Source organism: Lissotriton helveticus, chromosome 10, assembly GCF_964261635.1.
Source record: "Lissotriton helveticus chromosome 10, aLisHel1.1, whole genome shotgun sequence".
In the NCBI taxonomy this organism is placed as follows: domain Eukaryota; kingdom Metazoa; phylum Chordata; class Amphibia; order Caudata; family Salamandridae; genus Lissotriton; species Lissotriton helveticus.
Genome location: NC_136071.1, coordinates 12,294,823 through 12,313,872, shown reverse-complemented (window position 1 = coordinate 12,313,872; position 19,050 = coordinate 12,294,823). Strand labels below are relative to the sequence as shown.

Genomic DNA, 19,050 nt, shown 5'->3' with positions numbered 1-19,050 from the left:
ATCACCAGCTAACTAGACTACGGCAAAGCCCTCTATGCAGGAATCACAGCACAGACTTAACGCCGCAGCCAGACTCTTCCTTGGCCTTCCCCCACAAACCCACATCACACCCTACCTCAGGAAACTCCACATTAGAGATGCCAATTCATGATTAGGACCCACACACATGGCTGTACACAACCAAGGACCCACTTACATTAACCACCACCTGAACGTCTGCTAACCATCAACGAGACAACGGTGCACCTGCCTCTCACTTACCCATACTCCCTGCATCTACATAAGCAGAAATGGAAAACACTCCTTCTCCCACATCGCAGCAAAGACCTGGAACATACTCTCCACGCACCTCCAGACCATCACCTTTATTTCGGAAGTCTGAAAGGCCATCAAGGTCTGGCTGTTCGACTAAGCTGCCAGGGCCTGCCAGGGCCTGGATACCCTATCAGCGATTAGCTGCGCTTTATAAACACGGAATGATTTTAAAAAGCAAAAGACTGCTTCAACAATAAGAAGCATTTGCACTGTAACCGTCCAGAAGTGCCACAAACCTTATATCCTTCAGGTCATCGTTATATATCGAGTCACTCAAATGCAAACACATGCAGTATTTTTCAGAGGAGTTTATAAAGGCTCTTAAATGTTCCTTCCATCTCTTTCAAAGGAGATGGAGGCCAGTCTACATAGTTTCTATGATAGGCACAAGTCATTATGTACACACAAAACCGAGTTATAATCCAAGAATGGTTGAATAGTGGGACTGTTCCTTAGGCAATAAATTAAATTTGACCATTGTTTTATGGGTAAAGTCACAACAAAAACAATCGGTACAATTAAAGAAAACTGATGTGTCAGAGATGGTGTCTTTACCACGTTTTGTCTCTGAATATCCAGGATATGTCTCAATATATTTTCCCATATCTAAAAGTGATCTCCCACCTTTTATTGATTTATTTAGAAACATCTTCCTCAATCCCAAACAAATGCCAGTGTCTATTTAGGATCTGGTACACCTAAGAACATTTGTGATTTTATATTGTGTGGTGAACCCAACAGTTGCCGTTTTTCACCTGTTTGGCTCGAGCTTCTTGATTTATTTCCTTCCACTAGAGTTTTCACTGTCTGTGCTTTAAGATCATTGAGACCACTCGCTGGATGAGTGCTAAATAGTGAATTATTTGGACTCCGTTATCGCAAACGTCAAAAGATCGCCAGACGAACAATTTATGGGTCTTAAGGTCCTTATTAACCACTTGTTGATACATAAAAAATGTTGACTATTTTGTAACACCAAGCATAGAGTAGGTCTTTACTTTTGGAGTTAATTTTGTTGTACAATATTATATTTTTAAAATATGTTTCTGTCTGTTCTGTTATCTATTTCAGTCTACTCTTTGTAATTACTGGTTTCGGACATATTTATTGGACTCATTAAAATATAGTTCTTAGTGTAGATCATCATTTCATTATTCCTTTGCCCCGAACAAACTAGTATTAGTTGCGAAATACATGCTGGCCTAATTGCCTGTGCAATATTAACTTAATTTGTGGCAAAAACATGTTACATAAACTAACTAAAAAAACTAAAGTCTCTAGTGTGATACCTAAGGAAGTTTGTGCCGGTTTTCACGCTGACCGCCGGTGTGCTGCGAGGAAGGACGCCGGTGTGCTGCGAGGAAGGACGCCGGAATTGCTGTCTCGCGCTTCTGTGGTTTCCAGCCCTTGGCTCCCTGGCTCCCCAGTCCCAGCTTGGAGTGCTTGTGCTGTTTGGAAATCATTCACTATTGAGCTCCAGGTGCGGGGGAGGGGTTGAGCCCGACCGTGTGTTGCTGAGTTTTGGTCACCCGCTGCGCCCCTGTGCTTTTATCACCGCTGGTAGGTGTGAGCAGGGAGCGTGAAGCAGGCGGCAGGTGAACGGAAACCTGCGGGCAGAAAACAGCTGCAGCTGTTTCTCTCTTCCCCCCCCCCCCCAGCAGAAGCAGCTCGGGTGGACCAGGTGCGGCTTGTGGGTACGGTTAGTGGGGCCACGGCCAGCTGTGGCAGTCTAAGTGGTGTAACTGTAAACAGGGGAGCTCGTAGGATATCTGGAATCCTTCCAAGGTCCCCAAAAAGGTACTGTTGGGTGTTTTATTGACAACTGGAGGTTGCACTATGAGATTTGGGCATGTGAGGGGTCAAGCGCAACTGTCCTTTCAAGAACAGCTACAAAAAAGGCGAAGAGTTGCTAGGAAAAAGCCAACTCACTCAAAAAAGAATACCCAAGAGGCGAATGAGACAGGCGATGTGTACCGGAAAGAACTGGGTCAAGCTCAAACTCAAGCCCGGGGCTCCTTTGAAGGGTATGGGGAAAATTAGAATCCCATTCTCTATAAGAGGAGGGACCAACTCTTCCCAGCTTAGTATTAAGGATTTCTTTATACAGAAGGGTGTCGTCAAAAATGAGTGTAACTGATATCAATACACCCTTTGTATCAGAAATTGTGAATAAAGACCTAGCAGAATTTGAGGACTCTACACTCAGAGTTGAGAGAAAGTGGAAATCAAGTACTCAGCCCTATTCAATCAACACAACTAGTTCAATCAAATCAAGATGTATCTGTTGCGGGGGGGGGGGGGGGGGGGGGGGAAATCACTGTATAAAATGGTAGTCAAAGCCCAAGTTCATGCTGCCCCAACTAATCAGCACAAAGATGGGGTCTCCACTGAAGACGCAGTTTGGTGCAAAGGTTGATCAGTCAGCGGATATTTCTTTGGACTTATCAAGCTGCACTATGTTCTCGAACGTTAGTGATGCACCCGTTATCTGTATGGGGGATGTGCAGGTTATCAATGTGTCCCAAGGCTTTTTGATATCTGGGATGCCTGTGTTTGGGGCTGATAAAAAAGGTGGGAATCTAGGAATGCAGACTTTAGAGATAACAAATGATAAAAATGTTAAGTATATTTGGCTCAGGGAAATGTGGTGATGATCAGGCAATCTTAATTCAGGAAAAAATGGAGAATATAAATAATCTTCAGGGTATTCAGATTCTAGGACAAGTTGATATTTCATTGAACGCTGCTGATCCTAATTTAAGTCAGCTTGATAACTCATTGAGCCCTACGGATCTTCCATTTTTGGACAAATATGAAGTTTTACCGAATGTTGATTATCACATTACAAAAAATAAAAATACAGAGGATATCGGTGTATGGAAAAGTTTTCTAAATACTATTAATGTTATAACAGGTGCACTTGACTTCCATTCAAATAAACTTGAAATTCAGGTGGATCTGTTAAATACTTTAGCAGTCTATGTGGCCGGTATGGATTCAAAATTACAAAACCTGACAGGATTGGTGGTTAAGGCCCAGGCTGAAGTTAATAACCAATTGATAAGATGTACATGTTCTCATATGTTGGATAAAATGTCAGAGCTCCCAGAAATTTGAGGTTCTCTTGTGAAAGAAATTACAAAAACAGCAGAGAAACCGGTTTACGGATAGAAACTTGGTTTGTACAAAGGAAGGGGGTAATAGTGTATTTTGGAAACAAGAAGCTGCAAGAAGTTGAGGCAAAAGTGGGTTGTGATAACTCTTGTCTGCTAAAGGAGATAGACGGGGAGGGCGAAGTAAGTCTGTGTCTAGATGTGTATGTAGAGGATGGTTGTGTCTCCAAGGGACTCGAGAAAGGCAAGTCACCAACCACTAATAAACCCCGTTGCATAAGCTCAGGGGAATGTTTAAGTGATTGTCACCCATTATCTAAACGTTCAAGGAAAAGGCTGAGGAAAGAGCGGACTAAGGCCAGAAGTGTAGTTGCCTTAGCTATAGCAGCAAAGCCTAGGGATTATTATCCTATATTTAAACCAGCTGTTAAGAAATGCATACCTCAGGTTGACGTTGTAGCAGGCGGGTATTCCTCTATAGTATTGCCGTTACCAATGAGGGATAATGATCAGGGACCTGTAAGTGGTAGTAATATTGATGCTCTCAAACCTAATGGCATAATAAAATCGGATTTGGTAGCTATCAATAAGGAATGTGTGATTAAACTGGATAATGAACCCCAGGGGCCAGGACTTCTGCTCAAAAATCTAGTTGATACATGGAAACGGTCTAGTACGGTAGACATGTTAGAACCTACTATCGCCCAGTGTCTACCCCTCATTACAAATATTCCCTAAACCTACTCTACCTAAAGAAAGTCATTCAGGGCTATTAAGCCCCATGTGTGGCAGACCGGACTATAGTTGTAAAAATGGGGACACTAAACTAGTAATGCACCCCTTGTATGAATCCCAGGGATCCCATGATAGCCTCAACTGGAGTTTACTATTAAAAATCATTTCAACTATCCCCGACTTAGTGTTTATTAAATCCACTGATTTGGTGTCAGTACAATTTAGACCGGTACAACCCAATACTCCTCAGGAGTACACTATTACAACTTGGTCCTCAAGTGATATTGTTACTAAGATTCTAGGATCAAGTTTGAATTTTACGGACTGTGGAATGAAGGTCGAGATCTGGGCCAGTGTACAATATCCCCAGATCTTGAAGGTACTGGCTCTACAGGTGGATAAAGGTTGTAAAATCGTTGAAAGTAACAAGTCAAATCCAGTACTTCGAGGACAAGTGGGTCCATCAAATAACCAATCTTGCAGTTCTGGTTTGTGGATTACCAATCCCCAGTCAGGGGGTCGGTTTTGCAAGTGGTTACCCAAAAACAATGTGCGAATGGAGGACTGGTCTTGGTTGCCAGCATCCTTGGCAAAAGGTGCCCCATAGCGACAGTAATTGAACAACCGGAGCTATTGAAGATAATGTACATGAAATAAGTCTAAACTCATGGAATGTTCACGGCCTGAATCATTTATTGTTTGATCCAGATACGATATTTTGACATTCATTTGCATTTTTATTATACCAAGAAACATGGTGCGAACAAATGACTCCTTTTTCTGGATTTAATGAATATAGTATTCCGGCAGTAAAAAACAATAAATTTGGCTGTGCAAAATGTGGACTGGCATGTTATATTGCGGCCGATTTAAACATAGTTGTGGAAGTGGTAGACTTTAATTTGGGTTGGCTACAATGCCTTATGGCAAACACCTCTGATTTAAGGTTAGTTATTCTTAATGCGTACCTGAGTGCTAATAAAAATTGGTCTGCACAGTTGTATATCATTTGGGATGCAGTGCGTGCATTAATTATCCAGATGCTGGCTTAATAGTATCAGGTGATTTTAATTTGCAACTATTTTGGTTTTCAGAATCGAACTATAAATCGGGAGGGCTGGCAAAGGACTGCTGTGACATTATGTCTGAGGCTGGAGCCAGCCAGTAAAAAAAAATCTAGATTTACTCCCACATTTAAGAACTCTAAGTAAGGTTCAATCATCGACTATACATTTATTTCAGACAATTTGAGATCAAGTTTTTCTGAATACAAGGTAATTGGCCGACCAGAAAGTGATCACAACCTCCAGGTTGTAAAATTTAATTTTTCGGTAGAATGTTATTTTAAGTACAATTATCGACTAATCTTGTTGACTGATGTCGATGCAAATATGTTTGCTTCTTCTCTCCTGATAGAATTGGAAGATTGGGTTATTCATGAGGGTACTATTCCATGTAATCAAACTGGTTTCCAGAAAGGACAATCCACTACTACAAATTTGTTGGCTCTAACCTTGCTTGCGGAGAGGGATGTCTTGAATATACAAAATGTATACATTGCTTTTATTGATCTTAAGGCAGCCTTCGACTCTGTGCCACGAAATTTGTTATGGAAAAAAAATTGTCAGATCAGGGAATATCAAAGAAATTGTTGAAAGCTATTATACTTCTGTATACCGAAATTTGGGTTCAAGTTAAGATTGGGGATGGTAATTCCCTGTCAAGGAAAATTAGAACATAATGGCCTAAAGCAGGGTTGCGTCATTGCCCCCTGATTATTTAATTTATTTTTTATCAGATCTTTCTCAGCATTTGGATGTTGTTAATGGGCATGAATCTAGGGGGGGGGGGGGCAAATTAGTTACCTCCAGTATGCAGATGATACGATTCTTGCGAGTCATACTCCTATCGGCCTACAAAGACTTATTACTGCCTTTGATGACTATACACGACAGAATGGCCTTCAATGTTAAAAAAAAACAAAGTGATGAAAATTGGTGTAGTTAAACAGAAGTTTAATCCCTGGAAGGCCAGAGCAGGTACAATTGATATTAAGACATACAGATACTTAGGGGTGATGTTTGACAATTGCAGGTCTTTTAAATTTCATGTTAAGGATTTAAGGGCCATGGCTGTGTTATTGATCCTTGCTTTCAAATGTTTAAAAAAAAATTCACTGAACTGTCAATCACATGAGTTTAATATAAAAGTAACCAAAGCCAAGTTACAATCAACCCTCATTTATGGTCCCCCATTACTAGAGGGAAAGATGTGAAGGTGCTTAACCTACCGATTGTCAAGGTCTTCAAAGCAACTTTAGGGATTGCCAGGTCAGTGTGTCAAGCATTAGTAAGATTGGAATTTGGTCGCCAAAGACAGTGACTGGTATCAAAAGGAGCTTTTTTTTTAAATGTATGGTTGCATGGTCAACGTGAGCCCCTGCATCTTTAGGGAATATTTGTTGGCAAGAAATAGACATGGCTGTCTATGCGGCTAAATGGAGATCTTATATTTTAACTCCCCTACGAGATATCGGCCTGCAAAGTGAAATGCCAGATCTGAAAATGCCCACCTATAATTTTATTTTTAAAAAGCATATTAAAGCTGAATCGTTTAAATTGGATAAAAATGCATTCGCTGAGAAAAATTATGCATGGTATGTGATCAATTCATACCAATCCCCGTGTGTTCAGCTGTATATGAATGTTTTCTTTTCTGCAAAGTTTAAAAAGTGTTTTTAAGGTTACGTATGGGAGAAAACCCAACAATGGAGGACACTATCATGGATCAAACAGTGGTCGGATTCTGAGTGTAGATTTTGCAGATGGCCACAGGAAACTCTTGTACATATAGTATGTGTATGCCCCAAGCTGATTAATCTTAGACGTTTAGTTTTGAGACCTTACTTTTTGATGAGTGGCGTGAGATCTGTCCCACAGGCATTAATCATGTCATTGTCTGGTGAATCGGTTTCTTTACTATGTCAACTGCTAAAATGTTTAATGGACGTTGAAAAATGTCTAATATAACAGGGCAGATCCCATTTATTTTTATGGCTTTGGTACTAATCGTTTTAACGGCTCAAATTCTATCACCTAATAATTTTTGTTACGAGGGTATTAATATGAAATGTAACAATAGCTGGGTTATCATCGCAGCAAATTGATGCACTTTTTCTGTCTTGATATGTTGGTCGTTGCAGTTATTGCACATTAGCACTTTGAAAGGTAAGGGGTCAAGAAATGTACAAAAGAAACTTCTTCGCATTAGTCACTTCTGCACCTTACCAATAGCACTTTGAAATATAACGTGTATGTTTCATAGTGGAAATCCATGGTTATCTGAATATGTTTCCGTCATATATATGGATATAGTATGTAATGCACACCGTCACTTTAAAATGTATAATGTGCAATAATATCCTGTAATTAAGGATGCAAGGGGGCTAGATTTGGGTTTATCGAAAAGTTTTTTAACTATTCAGGGGACCGTTTTTTATTATGTGATGAGAAGATGTTTTGTTTTTAATGTAAATGTGTTTCTTGGAGTTGTAAGATGTGATTGCAATGATTTTAATTAGTCAAGCAATAAAGATTTTATATGATACCTAAGGAAGAAGAGAGCTCAAGTTCGATTTCCATTTCATAGGTCATTGCAGAGGAGAATGCTTTGAGGTCTGAATCATTTAACCTCAACTCCCCTCGATTAGGCGGGAACAGAGATTTAGTCTCCTATCATGTACCCAATGAAGAAACTTTTTTTAACCAACTTGAAGGCACCAACATGTGAGCAATAAATCCAGAGCCAGTGATCCCTACACCAACCTTGCTTGTCAGGCTGATTTGTTGGGCAGTTCAAGCATGATCACCTACAGCTCTGCCCATGCCAGTACTACATAAAACACGCAGTCAGTCACTGAATCCTTTCATGACCTCCGCCACGCATTCATCGTTCCACCCAGCCTCCATTTTTATTTCAGACACTACCACACAAGTCACCACTCAATGAAGATGCACTTCAATTTATCAAACGTACTGGCGTTGCTGCTATCTGGTGATGGTGAGAGCAGTTTGAGTGAGACTGCTAGACTGATGGTGTTGGCAGTGCCATCTGGTGCGAGACCATTAATGTGTCAGCAGTGTGCGAGTTATGTCAGAGTCACTAAATAGGTGTGAAGGTGTACAACCGCTACTCGGATCAGTCTGTGGGTGCAACTGTGAGGTGCGAGTGACGCCTGGGTGCTTTTCAACCATAAAGGCTTCAATACCAGTGTATGTTGAGACCACAGATGAAGATACTCTGAATAATTACTTCACAAAGGACAAGTTTCACTCTTGAAACACTGCCTCAAATCACACCAAAGCAGAGTACAATGCTCCACTTGAAAGGCTTGCTGCTCGGTTTTATCTAGTGAGGATGGCCAAAGACTGGGTGTATCATTCATAACACTGGCTGCACATAATTTAGTTTTAAGAAGCCTTGTCCAGTAACACCTGCTGTAAAACCCACCCACTAAGCTACCTGCATGAATCACTTGACCCACATACCATGCATACAACTATTCTAACAGCAAGCACCAGTCACACTAGTGAACAGAGTGCCAGACTCAAAGTCTGGATTCCTTAGAGCTCTGGCACAACATTTACAGCTCTGCAAGAGTTTCTAGCAGCAGCTTTCACTCTTATGTAGGTCTCAGATCACTAGCCCTGAAGCCACTCCAGCTGTCCTGCATACACAAGTGCAGCAATGTGATTCTCAACCAAGCAGGACCACAGTACTGTGAATTTGCTAAAGAACATACTCCAATGCATGAAGACAGCTAAAAAACACAGACATAATCCTGTGCCAGCAGGAGTTTTAAAAAGATACACAACACTAACACTAGGAAAGAGCAGGGTACATACCACAGTGGCCCAGTCTTTCTTGCTTACTACACAACACAGACCACAGAAGACACCTTGTGCTACAGCATACGTTTAGCGTTTGGATGTGGCAGCCATCTTTGCAATAGGCAATCTATTGTGCACGGCTGTTACTGAGAATTTGTTTTGGGGAGAAGAATAAGTTTTAGAAATAGCTCCCTCTGGTCACCCGCACAGGGATTGTTTGTGCCTTGATAGTCTCCAGATTAAGGTATCCTTTACCTGGGAGCCCCTCAAGAACTCCTTACACAGCTTCAGTGTGTTAAGAATGCACAGCCAGGCTTGTGTTAAATATTCACAGAAGGCATTCAATTAGGTCAGGCTTAAAACAACTACATTGGCTGCCAATCAAGTGTAGAGGTAAGTTCAAAATACTTGAATACCTACAGAGCATTTCATCACTCGCCCGCTGTACATCCAGAACCGGTTAACAAAATACTCCCCAGCAAGGGCATTTCCTAGCACCAAGTATTTGTAGCTCTTCACTACTGCATCTCTGTACTACCCCAGTGAAAGGCTGTTCAGGGTCCATTTGAAGACCTTCCCGCTTCAGGAATTTGAGATTCTATTCTTACTCCCATGCTTCTTTTAGCACCAGGACGCTTCTTATGAAGTGACAGTTCCACTATATGAATTAAATGTAATTCCTTAATTGGCGATAGGTGGGGGGTGGGGGGGGGGTTATTAAACTTTAGTTGTGGCAACTGATAGTTTTAGCTCTGGTGTTCTGGGCCCATTTTTGTTTTGGACCCAAACTGAGCAACCAAGTAAACCCTTACAGAAATAATCCTCCAGGATAGAGAGGTGAGGCAGTGCAAACATTTTTCAGAGCAGTATGGCGAGTTATAAACTCAGAACTACACATCAACAAATAAATTGACAGCGGGCAAGCACCTTTATTTGTAAAAAGAAAAACACATTTTCGATCATAGACAATTGCATGTAAAGAGTAGAATGACAAAGCGCACAATTAAAATCAGACCACCCCAGCACTTCCTATACTACAAACCTGTATCATATGGTCTCTGCAGTACAAGGTCCTAAGCCCCTTCTACAGAGTATAGCACAGAATTTAATATAAACCTCTATTGCATTCGTGATGGGGGTTACAGTGATCAACAACAAGGACTGCGACAACAGCCATATCAGTTTCAGGTAATGCAATTACTTCATAGGTGGGCTAGCAACTATTGTGCAATCAAATGCCTGCGAAGAATGGGCGAAGGGAAAGTGCCTATGTACAGCTTTAATTCAGGCAGGCAGCTTAAGAGGTCTATTCGGCCACAAAAAAAAAAAGAACGAACTTCTGCCCCAGACACAAAGACTATCACAGAGAGCATATGGTTAACATTAGAATATATATGCACTTTTTTTACCACCACTTCAAGCCTTTTTTAGTCCTAGTAGGGGCTCAATTAAGTGAAGGAAAAATGAAAAGTATAGATAATATTTAAATTGTAACTAACACCATAACATTATGAAGAAATGATAAGACCAGTAAAGTCTTTGAAAATACCTCCAGGAGAAAGTGACACCAAAGAATCGAAAGTGAAGCCGTGCCAATAAAAAAAGCGCTTCAGCGCTGTACTGAGCGCGCTCCCCATGGTCGGCGCTGTACTGAGCACGCTCCCCATGGTCAGGAGCTGGGAGTCTCACTGCCCCACCTGGTACCAGAAGAGAGGCCGGCACCATAAGCAACAGACCTGACAAAAGCTTCTCCCAAGCCACAAGTGTTAACTGGACATCCACAATGGTGTTTGAGAATGATTATGAAGGGAAGCAAGACTGCCAGCTTCCGGCTATTTGCGGCACATGACTCAATGGGAGTCAAATAAACAGCTTAAGTTCAATTTATTAACACTGAGTCAAAGCTTAATAATTGACTTTGCATATCATAGGTCTGGACAAAACAGACATCGAGAGGAGAGTACGAAACATACTATGTGCATGGAGATGGATGGATTCTTGCCAGGGCTGAGCACCACAGCGAGGAGCGTGATGGAGGGGTCAGGGCCCGACCAGTGACAGCTCCACGGCTCATCTATAATCGTAAATCATACGTTCTTATATAGCGCCTTTTCACCGTAAGCTCTCTTAGCGCTTGCTTTGGGAACCCGTCCTGGTCTTTCCCTGCGAGATTACCCCTACTGGGCATCCCCAAGGTGAAGGCAGGCATCCCATCGCGGTGGGGCCGTAGTGGAGATTAAGCAAGCTATTGCCCAGAGCTGCAGAGTGGGACCCATGATTGGAATAGGCACCGAAGCGAGAATTATCGAGTCCGTGGACATTTGGGCTCAAGACCCTGCCGCGTCGGGAATTGAACCCTGGTCCCGGGTCTGATCTCTGCATCAGGGACTGCCTCCTCTAACCGGTGAGCCACACTTCTCCACTATGTACATCTGACAGGAGGAGGATGAAACCCAGGGACCTTTATTGTAGTGCAGGAACCATGGCCTTACTAATGGTTTGAAAGCGTTGTTGAGTGGCAGCTGATGTGCTCCACTGAGGAGCTCTTCAGGTGAATATTCTCTGATACAAACATTAGGAGCTCATCTCCCCCACAGCTCATGTGGTGGTTTCCTCCTGACGGGCTGGTGCACAGGGGCCCTTGGGAGCCCCCGCCCGTGCCGTCACTTGCCCCCCCCCCCCGGGCCTCGCGCCCCTGGCAATGGGCTCATCCTGAGCTCCAAGGCATCCGGTGCAGGGCCTGGAAACCCCCCCTCAGCACACACCCCCCGCCCCCAGGGCACGTCCCCCGGTTATAAACATACATTATGACGGGGGGGTCTGCGCCTGCGGGGGTCTCTGTAATGGAGGGGTACCCATGGTATGGTGGGGGGGTCCTGTCAATACTCTGCTGCCCGGGGCCTCGTGAAGGGGCAGCTGTCAGCGCGCCCCCCCGGGCTCCCCGGGGCAGCGGGGGGGGGGGAGGGGGCGCCCCGTGACACATCAGACTCCGAGCCCACCCGGGAGCGCGCCCCCCCAACCGCCTCCCAGCGCGCGCACAGGAGGGCGCGAGACCCGGTGCGGGAGGCCGCCGCCGCGCGCCGCTCTCGTACCCCGGGCAGGCCGCCGCTCAGAGCCGGCGGCCCCTCACCCCCAGCGGCCCCCTCTGTACCTGGGGTCCGAAGCATGGGCTGCCGCCGCTGCTGCTGCCGGTCGCCGCCGCCGGTCACTGCCGCCCGCCGCCGCCGCCCGCCATCTTAAACACACACCACAGAGGAGGAGAGACACAGACTGCCCGAGCCAGCGGCGGCGCGCGCACTCGCACGCACGCCTCGCGAGACTTGGGACCCCCACGCACGCCTGCGCCAGGAGGACGTGCCTGACCCCAAGATGGCGGCGCCAAGACCTCAGCGCACCCCTGCGCAAAGGGAAGGCTACGGGAAGCGCAGTGGGTCCGGGGCGCGTGGCGGGAAAGACGACACCACACATTGTCAACAAATTCCCTAGGTGGGAGACGACTGTGAGAAGCCCGCCCACCCCTGCAGCACTACTGTGCTCTGGAAGGCGCCATCTGAGGAGCTCGGAGCTCGGAGCTCCCGGCTTCCTCTGCGGACACTTGTCTCAGCGCATTGCAGATCTGTAACAGATGCACATCCCCAACCCAACATGGCGGCTCTACCGGCCGCGGGACTCCCGCCGCGCCGTCCGCACTGTATAGGGGTGTGTGTGTGTGTCCGCCCGGCCGGCAGCACTGTACCTCATCCTGCCGCGGCGCCGGCGTCTGCTGTCGGCTGCGAGCCACGGACCCTCCGGGCGCCCCTTCCGTCTCAGCGGCTGTCAGAGGGCTGAATGCGGTAGTTGGCTGCGGAGCACCGACAGAGAAGAAGGACTCTGCGTCACTCATCCATCGACATAAGTGTAGGACTGCACCTGCTGTGGGGCTGCTGGGCAACGACAGTGAAGAAGGACTCCGTGTCAGTCATCCTTTGACATAAGCGGAGGAATGCACCTTCCGGGCTGCAGCGCACCGACAGTGAAGAAGGACTCCGTGTCAGTCATCCATTGACATTAGTGCAGGAATGTGGATCACCGACAGAGAAGAAGGACTCCCTGTCAGTCATTCATTGACATAAGTGTAGGACTGCACCTGTCAGACTCCAGCCAACCTAGAATGACAAGCATTTACCATGCAGTGAGTCTGCAATTGGGAGGTTTTGAGCTATTGGCATTTCAAATGGCAATGACTTTTATAATATTAAAAGGCATTGCCACATACAATCCCAATAGTTAAAAGTTTTGCAAAAGCAATACTTATTGTATTGCAGAGCACGGTGTCGCTGAAGCGGGTGCCGTGCTCAATTTGAAAGTAAAAAAAAAAATGAAACTGAGCGTGGTGTCCCTGAAGCAGAACCCGCGCTCAACAAAGTTTTTTTAAAAAATGTAGGCTGAGCGTGGTGTCCCTAAAGGGGGTGTCGCACTCAGCATGCAAGTTAGAGCAGCATAGCGCTCTATAAGAAAAGTGGCCAGCCTTGTCCTCTGTCGGTGCGCTGCACGTACAAAAAGCAGTCGCCATTGTCCCATCAGTGTCAATAAACAAAATAGGGCTCACCCACTTATAATGCAGACTGTGTAACAAATGAAGTAAAAGGTCCGGTCGGTATTGGCGGTAACAAATGCAGGTAAGGCGGTACCAAGGAGGGACTAACAAGCTTGTTTACGAATCAGAAGCCAGTAATGAAAAATGTCCTAGTTTAGTTTACTTTAGTTTGTGACATTTATTAAGCGCGTTTAGTTTGTGACATTTATTAAGCGCGTATATCACCGAACGGTCTCATAGCGCTACAACAGCAATTACCATAGGTAACAGAGAGGACGAGCTGAGGGACAGGTGATTAGAATAAGAAGGTTTTAAGGGAACTGCGGAATTTCTTGTGGTCGCCTTCTGTTCTAAGAGGTTAGGGCAGTGATTGCTATTCGTTTCTGCGCTAGGTAGCGGGGTCCCTTACTGTTTATGGTGTTGTGTACGAGGCAGCATATTTTGAAAGTGATCCGTTTGTTAATGGTCAGCCAGTGTAGGGACTTTAGTTTGGGGGTGGAGGGTGACCGGGGGGGGAGATTAAGGGCCAGTCTTGCTGCGGTATTCTGTAGAACTTGGAGCTTGGTTAGGTGAGTTTCATTAACCTCATGCATGCTCGTGACGGAACCGCTCCGTCACGAGCCTCGGGTGGGCTGGGCTGGTGACGGAGCGGTTCCGTTGCGGCGCATTCTATTGAGCGGACGGGGCTGTGACGGAACCGCTCCGTCACAAGCACAGCTCACCCGAGGCTCGTGACGGAACGGTTCTGTCACAAGCATGCGTGCCCCCCCCCCCCTAGCGCTGCGGCAGAATTGCCACCGCAGCGAAGGGGCTAATGGATGCCAACAAGGCGTTGCTATAGTCAAGGCGGCTGATGATTAATCCTTGCACTAATGGCATACGAGAGGAAAGTGGCATCCATTTGAAGATTTTTCTCAGGCTACGCATTAGCCCGTAGCATGTGCTCCCTACCTGATTGACGTGGTTAGACATGAAGAGATTGGTGTCTATGAGTACGCCAAGGTTGCGAGCTGTTGTTTTTGGGGGAGGGCAGGGACCTAGAGCAGAGGGCCACCAGTCGTCAGCCCATAGCTGTTGGGCCTTTCCAAAGAGTAGGATCTCTGTTTTCCCGACATTGAGTTGTAGGTGGTTTTTGGTCATCCAGTCTTTGATGTCTGTCATACATTGTTTGAATTTAAGTTTTGTGGAAGTAGGGTCCGGGCCAAGGGTGATTAATAAATGGGTCTCGTCAGCGTATCAAAGCCGTGTGCTTTGATTATTTTAGCCAGGGGGATAGATACAAATTGAAGGTAGTAGGGCTAAGTATAGAGCCCTGGGGAACACCCTTATCTATGGACTGGATGCTGGAGGTGAAGGTTCCCGTTTGGACTTTAGATTTACGGTCGGTGAGGTAGTTCTTGAACCAGTTCAGAGCGGTGCCTTCGACACCAAGCTCCCATAGGCGGTCGATAAGAATATCATGGGAGATGGTGTCAAAGGCGGCAGACAGATCCAACAGCACCAGGATGGCAGGTATTTTGCCGTCAAGGACGAGTTTGATGTTATCTACCATCTCCAGCAAGGCTGTTTCGGTGCTGTGGAAGGCCCAAAAACTAGACTGGGAGAGGTCAAGCAGGTTGTTATTCTCAAGGTATTCTGACAGTTGTTTGTTTACTATTGTTTCTAGGACTTTACCAAATAGAGGTAAAAGGTAGATGGGTCTGTAATTGTTGTGATCTTTAGGGTTGGAATTAAGCTTCTTTGGGATGTGTTTCACGATGGCCTCTTTCCAGATGGTGGGTACAGTGGAAAGGAACAGTGAGTTATTAGGTAGCATGGTCAGTCTGGGTATTACGGCAGGTCCAATTTTGGATATTATATGGGCAGAGGCAGGGTCAGTGGGGGAGCCGGATTTAATTCTGGAAGGGGTGGATAGGACTTCTTCCTCGGTAGTGGGGTGGAGATCTCTGAGGGGGTTTAGATGCGGTCTAACTATGTCCGGGACACTATCAGAGGGGGGAGTACCATCATCTTGTGGGAAGGAGCTATGGATGATGTTAATTTTATCCACGAAGAAGACTGAGAGGGAGTTGGCCCACTGTTGTGAGGAGGTCTGAATTGGTTGGCATGCGGGTGGGTTGGTGAAACATGAAGGAACATTTCAATTCTATTAAGGACACACAGGCGAGAATTATACATCACTTTCTTCACTCTTTATTAACGCACATTCAAAAAATAAAGTTAAAAAAACACATCAATGAACTACAACTCCCATAAAAACTAGGAGTAACCACGGCCACCAACAGCCCAATCACATAACAGTCCGATAGTCCATATATTATAGGAGATGACATAGTCCTTCCTCTTCTTCACTGAAGGAAGTTGAGCCCACTGGACCTTATTCCGCTTTAGACTCAGAACCTAAGATGATAAGGGTAACATGTTAAACACTCTCCTTTAAATGGTTCTTACCATGTATCCAACATTCAGTAAATAAAGAATTGTACACCAAGCATAACATTGGACCTGGAATGGACATCAACTGAGTCCAAGGAATCACCTAAATACACATTATGTATTGAAGTAACATACAGGAATTAGTTGCCATACAAACAATGTCAACACAACTTCCTCAAGCATAACAATGAACCATAGTAGCGACATAAGTTCAGTACTCCCTAACAATCACATGATCCCGTCCTGTTATCGGTAGAATCCATGAATGTTACATCGTAAGTCCTCCTAGGGAGGGAGGCATCAGTAGAGTATGCCAGTGGGGATAATCCTCGTCTCGCGTCCTGAATAGAATTGAAACTTTCCTTCACGTTAACTAGGAAATTTTTCATTCTATGTCAGGACCGGAGGCAAGGATTATGCAAAGCTTACCACCAGAGAGGCTGCGTCATGGATTCGTTTCAAATACAACTTTTTGAAAGTGGAATCAGTTGACCAATCCGCCTCATTCATAATATCCTCCAATCTGCCCCCTACCTGGACAGCTTTGGAAGCTATAGCCCCTCTAGTGGAATGAGCCCCAAACTCACTAGTAACGATGCCAGCCTCTGCCATGATCCATCTCACCCACCTGGCAATGGTCCAGGATGACACAGCCTTCAAGGGGTTTCTTAATGGCAATTAGAAGCTGCCGTTCCCCCATAGGTCGTATCACCAATGTCATATCCTCATAGGCCTTTAGGCATCTGACCACACACACCTTAGGAGACTCAGGAAAAGCTGGATAGGATGCCAACCTGGTACACTTCTTCATTCTCCTTGAGATGTTGAATATAACCCCCTTAGGGGTGAACTTTCTAGCAGACACGTCTAGGGCCATTACATCTAAAGGTCTCTTGCAGGAGATGAGGCAGAGAAGCACAGCGAGCGTAGCCAATATTTCCTTTCTGGATAGGTACTGATTGTCTTGCCAAGATGACAACAGGCGTAGGCCCGATTGATGTCCGAAAGACCTGCATAGCGAGGTTCGGGGGACGAGAAATCCTGATACCTTTAAGTAGTTTACTCACCCAGGAGTGTTCCCCCCACAGGAACTTTATTCACCAGTGTATGACGCACTGAAATAGCTGACCTGAAGGAGCTGATGGTGCAATAGGCCAGTCCTTCTTCAAAAAGATCCGCCAAGAAGTTCACTAGAGTTGTAACGCTGGTGCCCACGGGATCCAGGTGTCTCTCCACACATCAACATAGCCATCTCCTCCAAGCCGATCTATACCTCATGATGGTCCCAAGGAATTCAGCCCCCTGCAAAAGTCTGACGTCCTGCCAGCGTCGCCTGAAATCCTCAATGGCATGAGGTGAAGATGGCCCTGGAGAACCAGAGGGTGTGGTTGGCCTAGAGGGTCCACCAGGATCTCTTCATACGATGAAAGTCATACCGGGGAGGCCCAAACCAGCTCCTGGAATGAGGGGAACCACACCTTTGATCGCCAGATCAGAGTGATAGGATGATCGAGGCCTTTAGGCGCCAGGCCTGCGCTGCCACCCGCTGGATAAAAAGTAAGGGAGGGAAGGCTTAGGCCAAATCCGTTAACCAATCCTGAAGGAAGGCGTCTACCACTTCCTCCCTGGGTCAAGTCTCCAGCTGACGTATCAGGGTAGAGGAGCATTCCATCTGGAAGCAAACATGTCCACCTGGCAAGGTCCCCAAAACGCCGTCAGTGCCTGGAAAACTTTTGGGTTGAGTCGCCAGTCACTGGCATCCCTGAAGTTCCTGGTGTTCCAGCCCGCTACGGAGTTTGGCGCCCCGGGAAGGTATTCAGCTGTCATGGAAATCTGACGGTGGAGGCAGTAGTGCCAGAAGTCTTTGGCCAGCTCTGCAACAGATCTAAATCGGGTACCACCCAGTCGGTTGATATACTGCACCGCTGTCATGTTGTCCACCCGTAGGAGCCACAGAATGAAACTGTCCTTCGTAAGGGACCGAATGGCAAAAGAGCCCGCCAGTAGCTCTAGACAGTTGATATGGAGAGTCCGCTCCTCTGTTCATCTGCCTCCCATGGAGATTAAGCCACATCTGGCTCCCCAGCCCAGGTGACTGGCATCCAACTCTATCACCAGGTCCAGTTGAGATCCAAAGATCGCCCAACAATAGATCCCAGAGGAGGTGAATCCTCTCCATCTAGAAGTGGCGGTAAATCAGCCATTCGTTGAAAGACCTGGGGTTGATGACGGGGCGGAAGCCCTTGTCCTTCTTTTCCACTAAAAATAGGTTGCTTAGGAACCGCCCGGGATGCATCTCTGAGAGTCAAATTGCCCCTTTTGTCACAAGGTCCTGGACCTCCCGATCTATAAGGGGTTTGTCCTGAGAGGAAAAGACCAGTGGACGGGGTTTGACTGTTTGCACCGGAGTTCTGTAGAACTCTATGTGGTACCCCCTTACAGTCTCCAGAACCCAAAGGTCTAAAGGGATCTCTTCCCTTTTGTGAGAAAACATGCGTATTCTCCCTCCCAAATGAAGAGGTCTTAACAGACTGGTGCTTACCACTGTATACGCTGGCGTTGTTGCAGGCCCCTCCGCCGCAATGGTTATTCCTGCCTTTTCCGCCACGGGAGGGGTAGAAGGTTCCTTGCTCCCTGTCCTGCCCTCCATTGTTTCTTCTTGCCTGTGCTCTGTTAGGGCCTTGATATGATTGGCAGCCGAAAGAGCGACCCTGCCTCTTCTGGCCTGCCAAAAACCTTTCCAGGAAAGATTTTTTTTCATTGACGTCTGTGCCTTGTCTGGAGCTGAGAATGTCGACACAAACGTCCCTAGCTCCTTGACGGAGGAGTCGCCGAAGAGGGAGTTCTGGGCCACAGGACCTGCCTCTGAGGCTGAGAGTTCCGTCCAACTTAGGGTCTACCTTTAGAAGGAGGGAGTGACAATGTTCTGCGGAGAGGGCGCAGTTGACGTTGCCCAAAAGGCATACCGCCCTCTGCACCCACCTCG

General features: G+C 46.0%; 1 protein-coding gene across 2 annotated transcripts in view; it reads right to left on the bottom strand.

Annotated features, from left to right (window-relative positions):
- HUWE1 (HECT, UBA and WWE domain containing E3 ubiquitin protein ligase 1) overlaps nt 1-12,365 on the bottom strand; it is a 1,655,742-nt gene extending 1,643,377 nt beyond the window's left edge. Inside the window, exon 1 of one of the 2 annotated variants that reach the window (XM_078664564.1) lies at nt 12,204-12,365. The gene's annotated coding sequence lies outside the window, so the exon portion shown is untranslated. The remainder of the gene's footprint in view (nt 1-12,203) is intronic. The other variant, XM_078664565.1, reaches the window with a different exon arrangement.
- Nucleotides 12,366-19,050: the final 6,685 nt, after the last annotated feature.